Source organism: Centrocercus urophasianus, unplaced genomic scaffold, assembly GCF_019232065.1.
Source record: "Centrocercus urophasianus isolate 14NV4802_14NV808 unplaced genomic scaffold, USGS_Curo_1.0 seq_1476, whole genome shotgun sequence".
Classification (NCBI taxonomy): domain Eukaryota; kingdom Metazoa; phylum Chordata; class Aves; order Galliformes; family Phasianidae; genus Centrocercus; species Centrocercus urophasianus.
Window position 1 is genome coordinate 1 of NW_024884671.1, and position 10,385 is coordinate 10,385.

At 48.9% G+C, this 10,385-nt stretch overlaps 1 pseudogene; it reads left to right on the plus strand.

Annotated features, from left to right (window-relative positions):
* The first annotated feature begins 5,070 nt into the window (after nucleotides 1-5,070).
* On the plus strand, nucleotides 5,071-6,471 carry LOC122158562 (annotated as a pseudogene).
* Nucleotides 6,472-10,385: the final 3,914 nt, after the last annotated feature.

Genomic DNA, 10,385 nt, shown 5'->3' on the forward strand with positions numbered 1-10,385 from the left:
GCACCTCCTGCCCCTTTTTCTGACCCCTAGAGTCCCCTGCACCCCGTGTGCTGCTCACTGATCCCTGGAGTCAGTTCCCTCATTTTGATCTCCAATCCCCCCCAGCCAGACCCCTTTTTTGCCCAATAGAAGCCTCCCATGACTCCTGGCTCTTTCCTCCCATCCCTCCCTCCATCCCCAGATGCTCTTCCTGCCTTGTAGAGACTGTTCACCTCTTTCCCCCCCACAACCCACTAAGTTTCCCCCCAGACTCTTTTCTGACCCCATAGACATCGCACTCTCCTCCCCCACTTTGTACTTCCCTTAGGTCTCCCCCAGACTCCCACCCCACAGAAGCCCCCCACAACCCTCCAGATTTTCCCTGCCACCCCCTTCCACTCCTAGCTCCCCTTTCCTCCCAATAGAGACCCAACTTGCCCCTTTTTTCCCCCCACACAACCCCCCTGTCCACTCCCAGACCCCCCTTTTCACCCTACAAAAGCCCCTTTCCCCCTTTCAACCCCTCAAGTTCCCCTCCACAATGTAGCCCTCCATCCCCATGCCCCCTTTTCACTCACAGAAGCCTCGTTCTGTTCTTTTCCCCCCTCACAACCCCCTCTCCCCATCCTCAGACCCCCTTTCCACGCCATAGAAGCCCCTCACACTCCCTCAGTTTTCCCCTTCCAACCTTGCTCCACCTCCAGACCCTCTTTCCACCTCACAGAAGCCCCACTCACACCTTTCTCCCCATAGACTCCCCACAAGCCCCCTGTCCACCCCTGGAGTTGTGCAGAATCTGGAAATGTCCCAGAGGGGCTTGCGGCATCCAGTTGGTCCCCAGGTGGGTCACAGGTGTCCTTGGATTCATACAGAAGGGTCTCAAGATGTCCCAGAGGTGTCCTGGGGTCTCCAGGGGATCCCCAGGGGTTCCTGGAGTCCTCCAGAGGTCTCCAATGGGGACTTCGAGCACAACCTCACATAGCAACATGTTCTCTCTCCGCTCTGTCCCCATGGGATCGCCCCCAAAAATGTCTGTTTCCATTAAAATCAATACTGTGTCATTTTTGTTGTATTTTTTTTGCCACTTCCTTTCAGAAATGGATGGTTCTCACCAAATGCCACCACCGGGACAACTGCCTGCCCCCGCAGTTCTGTCACTGTCACCATGGAACCTCGCTGTGGACCAGCCATGACGCAGTGCCTCTGTCCCTGGCTGTCACTCTTGTTACCGTCATCCGGTGTCACCACCACGTGTGTGTCACCATCTCTCAGGTGATACCATTCCCTGCGCTCTGACCACCACATGGGGGCAGACACAGGCGGCCCCGCGTTGTCACTGTGCTGTCACTGAGCCTCTCGCTGTCCTTTCTCACCCCTCCAGCCCTGCCTACAGCCGGACCCGCTGACACCGGAGCCCTCTGGTGCTGTCACCATCGTCTGCCACAAGGACGGGGACATGCACAGTGATGGACTCTGTGCCACCACCAGCCAGCATCAGGTGTCACCATCATGCAGAAGGCACACAAGCACCCCCTGGGGACCTGCCGAAAACTTCTCCATAGCTGGGCTTTCCAACAAGTCCTCCTGTATCGCTTCTCTTATGCCCAGCTCATGAATGTAATTCTGAAGGTCCTCCATGGAGGACTACAATCCCGTGCTTAATGCAAAGCCTGATTTGTTCGGCCAAACCACGTGGATGCTGCCATTCACCAGTCTGTTATCGACTGGTTCTCACTGCTCTATGAACAGCAGCATACAGTCTCTGCCTGAGGGCAGGGTTACCGTCACAGTGGCCAGCTTTGATACCTCTGGCCCATTCACCATGACGCTTTCCGCCCCTGAGTCCCATAACCCAAGGAACCACTCTTTCGGCCTCTTTTCGGCCTCCGCTGAAATGCTGTAGCACACCCATCAGTTCTGTTGGTGCACGGCCTCGCCGCTACGTGTAAATGCGTTTGGACAGGAGGCCGTTGGGCAGGGGGCACCCCGCCGGTCTGCCTTGTACCTCCTTTGTCTTTGGGTTATAATGGGATGGAGTTCCAAGGAATCCATCATAAGTGGAACCTCTAAATCTGACCTAAAGTTTTGTTTTCCTGTTCAACAGGTCCGTTCCTGCAGAGGTGTGGTTACTGTCTACTGAAATACTGAGGACCTGGCCTATCAGGGAATGTCAAGCTGGTCTTTCCCCTGTGAGTACGTTAAGATCCTGCTCCAGTTTTTCAGTGTGATCCTTTAATAGCTGATTTTCACTTTCTAAGGTACCAGCTCTTAGCTTGATGTAAGGCATTTAACTGTGGAGGCAGCTAACTGCCTTTCTTTTGTAGTCAGGATGCCTCTGTCTAATCCTTGAAAGCATTTCATCATGCGGAATGGGGAAGTATTCCCCATGGTACGCAGGGGACCCCATTTCTCAACTATGGTGCTAACTGATAATAAGGAGAACCCAGAAACACTGTGATCTGCCTGGGGATCATTTTATCCAAGGGGGTGATGTTCTCCCCCCGACTCATTTATAGAAATTCCACAGAAAGGACATGATGTAAATTTTAGTATATTTGGCCTGCCTTGCTCACCAAGTGTACAATCAATGAATGTATAGATGTTATAATTATGAAATACACCAGAGAGCTTGGCTAAGCAGCTGTTATACCAAAAGAGAACAGATAGGATGCTTACCTGTATCCTGGGCTCGTTATGAAACTCCAGAGGAGGGATCTGCAGAAAAGATCCCCACACGCAGCCAGCTCTTCCATGGGTCTGGGAGAGGTGCAACCAGGCTCCCCTCCTTCCAGCAGCACAGTCGAATCGCCTTCACCTGTGCTCCCTGGCTGAGGCATTGCTACCTCAGGTGCTCCATCAGAGGTTCAGGCCGTGGTTCAGCAGTTCCCACACGAAGGTGAATTTCAAGGAGCCGGTTCTGCTTGCTCCGTTGATCGCAGCTCCTCTGAGTCCAGCTGTCTGCTGCCAGGCACAAGCAAGGAGGGCTGCAGTAGCAAAACTTATGGAGCAGATTTTGTGCTGAAATGGCTACACGTGCTTACGCAAACACTGCAGCTGGGAAGCCCACAGCAACAGCTGGAAGCCACACAACATCCCAACAATGCAGCAAGAAGACCTGAAATTTCTACCACAGAACTAAATTCTGATGGTTTTGATGATTTCTGAGTCCCATTCGGGTGAGAATCCTGCTGAAGCGTAAAGGCTGAGACACTGAAAAAAGGAGCATCTTTGCTTAAAGAAGGGTGGCAGCATTTGGACCATGACTGCACCCCCTCCTTTGGTCCTCTCTGCTTCCAAAGTAACTATGGTGCAACAAATATGGAGTGTAAGGTAATACAAGGCTTCTGCTGACTGTCTCAGGGAACAAGCGAGAGCCTCTTTATTCCCCCACCCTTCCACACTGACATGCAGCATCAGAACTGACCCTGTGTGAGAAAAGCAGGGCACGGCAGTGCTCAGCTACCAACTGCCCTGTCCTCTGATGATACCTGAGCCAAGCCAGTTCTCAGGTTTGGAGGCACGGATGGTTTTCCCTTAGGCCAAGTTGCTGTCTGCTCGTCCTGCTCCTGTTGGGGTTGTTTTGGCAAGAGGCAGCAGAGATCTTCCTTTTTCTTATGCTGTACAAAACATGCTTTTCTGGCCAACTGATGCCCAGCAAACTTTCTGCACAACCTGCTCAGCCCGTGCAGTCTCCTGCCACATCCACAGATCACTGCAATTCCCATCTTAGTGCTGCTGCCTTTACACTCATTACAGGCAGGCAGGGGGATGTCCTGGGGGGCTGTGGTGTACAGCAGGTGTTCTCCAGGGCCCATTTCATTGTAAGCTCTCACTTCACAGCTGTGGTGACTGCAGCAGGCAGGGTTAGGTGATGTGGGGGGTCTTCCCAGCCCCTTCCCTTGCCCATCTAAATAAAGCAGACCTCTTACTGTCTGCAATGTGCAATACATACCCCAAGTCAGCCTCCTCTCTCACCACCGCTCTTTGTTATTTCTGTAGAATTATTGCTGCAGTACACTGGAACATGGAAACAGGACAGAAAGTAAGACCAGGCTCAGCCCGTATGTGAAATACTGTCCCTTCAAACATCACGACCACAAACACATTTTTACGTTTAAAACTGTTTCGAATTCCAACAAGGTAGAAGAAGCATTCACTGACTGAATAATAACGTCTACCTCTGAGTGGATTTTCTAAGAGCCTGCTGAGACTCTCCACACGGTACTCAAAACTGGAAGTTTGTAATGGAAAATGCTGACAAACTGCAGTGGTATATGGATCATCTCTTACGAACAAAAATAAAGTGACCAAAATTACAGTGACCAAAGCCTCATTACTCACTCACTGTCATCTCTGCTTCTTAAACCGTGATGACTTCCTGAAATGCTTTCCAACATACGCAAGGACAGCAATTATAACACTAAAGACTATTTCATTTATAAGTAACTTTCCATTAGGGATCTGAATTTGAAAATGCAGCCAACAAAGTTCCTTGAAGCACATGGAATGACTTCCTTGGGTCTGGGCCAGGCACTCTGCTTCATTTTTCTGGCTTTGCCACTATATTTTAAGCAGTAGACATTATTTTACAGATGTGAAAGGCTTTCACTGCGAAGTTACACCTTTGCTTCATTCAAAGCTTTCTAGAAAACATGTATTTATCTTCAGTGGTACCAGCTTTAAATCATCTTAATGCAACCTGACCTAGCCATGTCCTCCTCCTCTAAAGCAGGCACCTCCCTGGCTCATCAATCCATGGAGAATTATAGGATAGGCACCTGACAGAAAAATATTCTGTCTCTGCCACCAAATTGCACAGAGAGGCTAAGAAAACAGTCTATGTGAGCCAAAGCCTTGTCTGCACCCTCAGAGGCAGCTGAGTGACACAAAGCTATGGGCAGCTCCCTGGTACAGGAACGGTCTGGTGAAATTCAGTGGACAAAGACCATCTGCAGCCCTGGATCACAGCGAGTGCCTGAGCCCCTGGACTACTGCGAGAGCATTTCACAGTCATGGGAACCACCCCACACCCTGCTCTGCCTTTCTGTATCCATCCCACACTGGGCACGTGCCGAGGGAGTTCTGGGAAGGATGAGCTCAAGGTGAGAGTGGAGAACTGAGCTTCTGGAGGGGGAGCAGAGGGATGGGGCAGGTGCATGACCCAGCCTGGCACCCACACCCCAAACCTGCTTCAGTTTGCAGGTGGCCTCAGAGATGGCAAAGCTTGAGGTGGGAGCCACCCTTGAAGCCAGCAAGGAGAACCCAAGAGAAGCCCACAAGCAAGGCTGGCCAGTGGAGCAGTGTGCCAGCCCCACGGCCCAGGCACAGCCCCTCTCTGGGGGGTGTCCCAGCACTTGCTGTGCCCACACTGAAGCCTACAAGTGACTCTTTTCCAGCTTTTACTCCAAAGGCAACCACCCCATCATGTCTCTGCTGGCCAAGAAGAAGCTGCTGGCCCAGGTGAGTGAGGCAGAGTCCTGCCACTAACAGCACTGCCTGGAGGGCAATGGGGCAGCGAGCAGCACTCACCCCAACCCAGAGCCCAGACAGCTGGCAGCCAACCCCCACTTCAAGGAGCAGAGGAGCCCGGAGACACAAGGATTGAAGGACGCATCCAGGGGAGGCTAGAGTGAGGCAGGACCCATCGCAGTGCTCCCCTGGGAGGACAGACAGACAGCCCTACCCAAGAGCTGAGGATGGGGGCCCTGCACCCGCTGTCTTCACCGGCTTCTTTCATGCATACTACCATAAGGCGCTGAAACACATCAGCTGCCACCCCTTTGGGGGATACTTCTCCAACTTGAAGGATTTCTTGGAACCACAAGCTGAGGACACAGAGGATGACTGGGGGTAGCCCAAGACCTGTCAACCAAAGCGTGGAGCAGAGAGAGCCCGCAGCCAGCTACCTCTGCTGCTGTCAAAGCCTGCTGGGTGCCCCCTGGGGCCAGCTTCAGCCCACTGACACGGAGCCCCACACCACCCACAGCCAAGTGGAACCAGGACGAGGCAGCCTTGGGCCTGCAGGCTGTTTATCCCTTTGTCCGTGAAACTGAAGGCAGGGGCAAGAGCACTGGGTCACCCAGGGGCCACCAAGAATTGGCCAAACCTAAAGCCATCATTTCCAGACCCAGCCATGCCATTCCACTCTCACCCCAGTGCCTCAGCCCCAAACGTTTACAAGGGAGAGATGCTGCATTTCCTGCATCTTCAGCAATCTCCAGAGCACCTAAAAAACTGGGCAGCCACACCAAAGCCATCTCTCTCCATTATCCCCTTTGTTATCCTTGTTTTCCCCAGCCCTGCCATAACCAGCTTGCGCAGCCCTCCAACCCCAGGCACCACCAACATCCCACAAGGGCTCACTGCAGCACCAGCTCTACCCCATGGCGATGTGGCACAGCCAGCACACCTACAGCACTCCACACAGCTCCGCTTCCCACTGCAGCACCAAGTTGCTGCCTTGCTCTGGATCAGCCCTGGCCCTTCAGAGAGGCAGGCAGCGGAATGCCGCAGCACTGGGATGCTGTCAGAGCTGCTGTGTCCCATGGCCAAAATGAGCCGGACCGTGTCATTTTTTAAAAAGGTAAGGGAGCAGAATGAGTTGCAGAGGTTTTCTTGCTAGAGATGCTGTGCCCCCGTGCAGTTTTGTGGAGCCAATGCAGACACACAGTGGATGTTTCCATCTTGCCATGCTGTGCCCAGGGGAGGTGCAAGCAATGATTGGAAAAGGTGCTTTTATTTAAGTGTTAGCAGCAGAGGGAGCAGTATCTCTCTGAGTTTGCTCTTCTTTTGAGTTGTTACTAGTTTCTGGAAGGGGTGAGCTAATTTTTCTTCATTACCTGCTGCTATGGTTCCTGTAGGTTATGTATGGTTACCGGCTAGGTATGGTCATATGGTCTTGCATGGTTACCTGCTATGGCGCTTATATCCCATTAGAAAGCACTGTCATTGCATTCTTTTGCCATGTGACTTAGTTTAAAATATTTTCTTAAGGTGACAGCCTTTTCTCAGTTCTGTAGCTTTATTTGTCAATGCTGCTCTGCAGACCTTGCTGTGACTCCGGGCTAGGCCTGGCCACTCATCAGGGTAGAGCTGCTGCCATGATAGATACAGCTGTAGGGGGTGCAAGTTGAGTTGGGATACACGTAGCATGTGGGTTACAGGTTGTGTATGCCTGAGTATCTAACTCACACTAAAATGCCTTGCCTGTATGCATGTGGTGGCTGGAATCCCTTTGCATTGTAGAAGCAAAGTTCAGAGCCAGAAAGTAAGGGAACGCAAAATTATGAAAAAAAGAAGAAATGATCTATGGAAAACTACTTGTTATAGATGTTATTTGATCCTTGAAAATCATAAAAATAGTCTTGGGGAAAAAAGAAAAAAAGAAAAAAGCTGGTTTGGACTAACGGGCTTAAAGCAGGTCAGAAAAAGACTCGTGTAAATACTAAGGACCGAGAACTTTCTAAAAAGTAAGCAGCTAATCAGCAGTATTTAACCTGTAGGGAAAAAAAATTACTGTGCTTTGACTAATTATAGAAATATTTATAAGGCCCCATTCATTCATTCATTCATTCATTCATGCATGCATGCATGCATTCATTCATTCATTCAGCCTGGCCCCATCCACCCCTTGGCCAGGCTGGGCTGCTCCAGGAGGCAGATGATGTGGCAGGGTGAGCAGGTGGAAGTGTGAGCAAAATTGTTTTAGAGGCAGAATGTTCTTGTTTCACAGTATTGCATATATGCAATCCTGCATTCCAGATGGAAGAAAGGGGCCTAGAATTTCAAAGAGATATGATGCAAAGTGGACAATGAGGGTCATTGCAAAAATTGTCCTTCTTTAGGGAACAAAACTTGCCTCCTTTTGAGTTTAATGGCAGTCCTGCTATTGATTTGTGCGTGCCCTATTTATTCATTTTCCTGCTCCCCTGATTTTTTTTTTTTTTTCACTTTTGCTCAGATTAATGACTTGCTTCATTCCTTAACTTTATCCTCTCTTCCCGAAAAGTGTTGTCACTTAAACTGGCTTAGCATATCTACTCTATTTGTTCTATAACACCCCCGAGTTTTACATTTCAGTTGAAAAATTCACTATCACTATAATCACCAGGAAGAAGAAATAGTTGCTTTAAACTTCTAAAGAAGTAAGATCACTTCTGAAGAAGTAAGATCTCAATCCTATCAGTCCTCCAACTGAGAGTGTGACGAATGGATGTCACAAAAGGAGAAAAAACACAATCATCTAGGAAATGTAAGGGTTAATGAAAGGTAATATGTCACTTCATGGCAATAGTAACACTTTTCTGATCATACAAAACAGGGACAGTCAGCAGTATGCTAGGGTTGCATTCAGGATGGAGTACTCCAGATGTGGTCTCACCAATGCAGAGCAGAGGGGCAGGATCATCTACCTTGACCTGCTGACCACGATTCTTTTGGTGCAGTCCAGGACAGGAGTGGCTTTCTGGGCTGTGAGGGCACACACTGCTAGTTCATGTCCACTTGCTATTTACTAGTATCCCTATGCCCATTGTGGCAGGGCTGTTCTCTGTCCTCACATCCTTCAACTTGTACTGATACAAGGGCTTGGTTGCCATTACCCATGTGCAATACCTTGCACTTGGATTTTTTGAACCTCATGAGCTTCTCCTTGTCCCACTGACAAAGGCTGTCTAAGTCTCTCTGAGTGGCATCCCATCCCTCAGTCATCTTGACCTTATCACATAGCTTGTTGTCATCCACAAACTTGATGACAATGTACTTGATCCCACTGTCAGTGTCACTGCTGAAGATATTAAAGAGCATTGGTCCCAGTACTGACCCCTGAGGAGCACCACTTGTTACTTTCTCTAGCCAGACATTGAGCCAATGACCACCACTCTCAAGGTATGACTAGACTAAACTTTGTTCATCAGTCCACCTTTCAAATCCACACATTTGGAATTTGAAAAGAAGGATATGATGGGGACTATGTCCAAGTCTCTACTGACATTGAGATAGATGACATCAAGCATTTTCCTCATCCGCTCATGTAGTTACGCCATCATGAAATCCACTAGTTATCTTTTCAAAATTAGTTCTTTTTTGTAACACTGGACATTATAAATTGTGTTTTCTTTACATAGCAGTAGCTAATAGCTTTTACCTGAAATGAGCTTGTTTCTGAAGAAACAAAAATTGGATTTGCTACTTTTGAACATTTTATATCTTTTCTTTGTCAAATCCTAACCATTTTAAATGCATAGGTTTTCTTCAGTTTTGTTTATTTTGCTTGCTAAGTCAGGGCTTGAGACAGTGATTGAGCACCTAGTAGTAAGGCAGGGCCAAGCCAGGGGAGCTCAAGTGTATGCAGTGCACATGAATGACCAGTATGGGTATTGACAGGATCTTCCTCTTCCCAGACCTCATTTAAGTGTTGGCAGTGGAGGTGAGGGGATCTCATCTGGAGATCCCTGCATAGCTGAGGCCTTCCAAGGATAAGCAGGTTTTTTTTCCTTATTTCTGTCTCCATGACTGCTCTGTTTAGCAAGTTTTCACTCACTGCAGCCTGGGGTCTTGCTACTCTGCTATCACTGTCGTGCTTCCTGCCGGAAATACCCCTTGGCTCTTCAATAGAGGATGTTTTCTCCCAGAAATACCAGCTTTCTCCCAAATTGATGATGACCCCTCCCCCACTCCCCCAAAATATGATACTGTCTCCTGGGAATACCACTTCTCTTAGAAATACCTCAGGCCTTCTCCAAACAATACGGCATTACAATCCTCAAGGTGACATCTTCTCCCCAGAAGATGACATTTTCTCCCAGAAATGCCAGTATCCCCCCCCCCCCGCAGGTACGGCATTATCTTCCAAAAATAAGACCTTCTCTTCCCGAAATCATGGCTTGCTCCAATAAAATGACAGTATCTCCCAGAAATACCAGTTTTCGCCCAAACGTAGGACAGTTTCGACCACAAGTATCACATTTCAACCTGAAAGAGGACACTTTCTTCCCAACATACGGTATTTCCTCCCAGAAATTCCACCCTTCACCCAAATACATGGCGTTTTCTCCCACAAGTAGCACTTTTCCATCAAAAATAGGACACTTTCTCCCCAAACAAGGATCTTTTCTCCCTGAAATACCAGTCTTCTCCCCAAAGAGATGACGTTTTCTACCAGAAATACAGGTTTTCTTAGGTATGCTTCATGTTTCATCCACAAAATACTACGTGACAGTAGCAAATGTGACATTTTCCAACAAAAACATGATATTTCCTCCCAGAAATACCAGCTTACTCACAAATATGTGATCTTTTCTGGCTAAAGAAGACAGTTTCTCCCGGAAACACAGCTCTCACACAGACATAGGAACTTTCCCCCCCAAGGTAAGACATTTTCTCCCAGGAATGCCAGTACCCTTAGA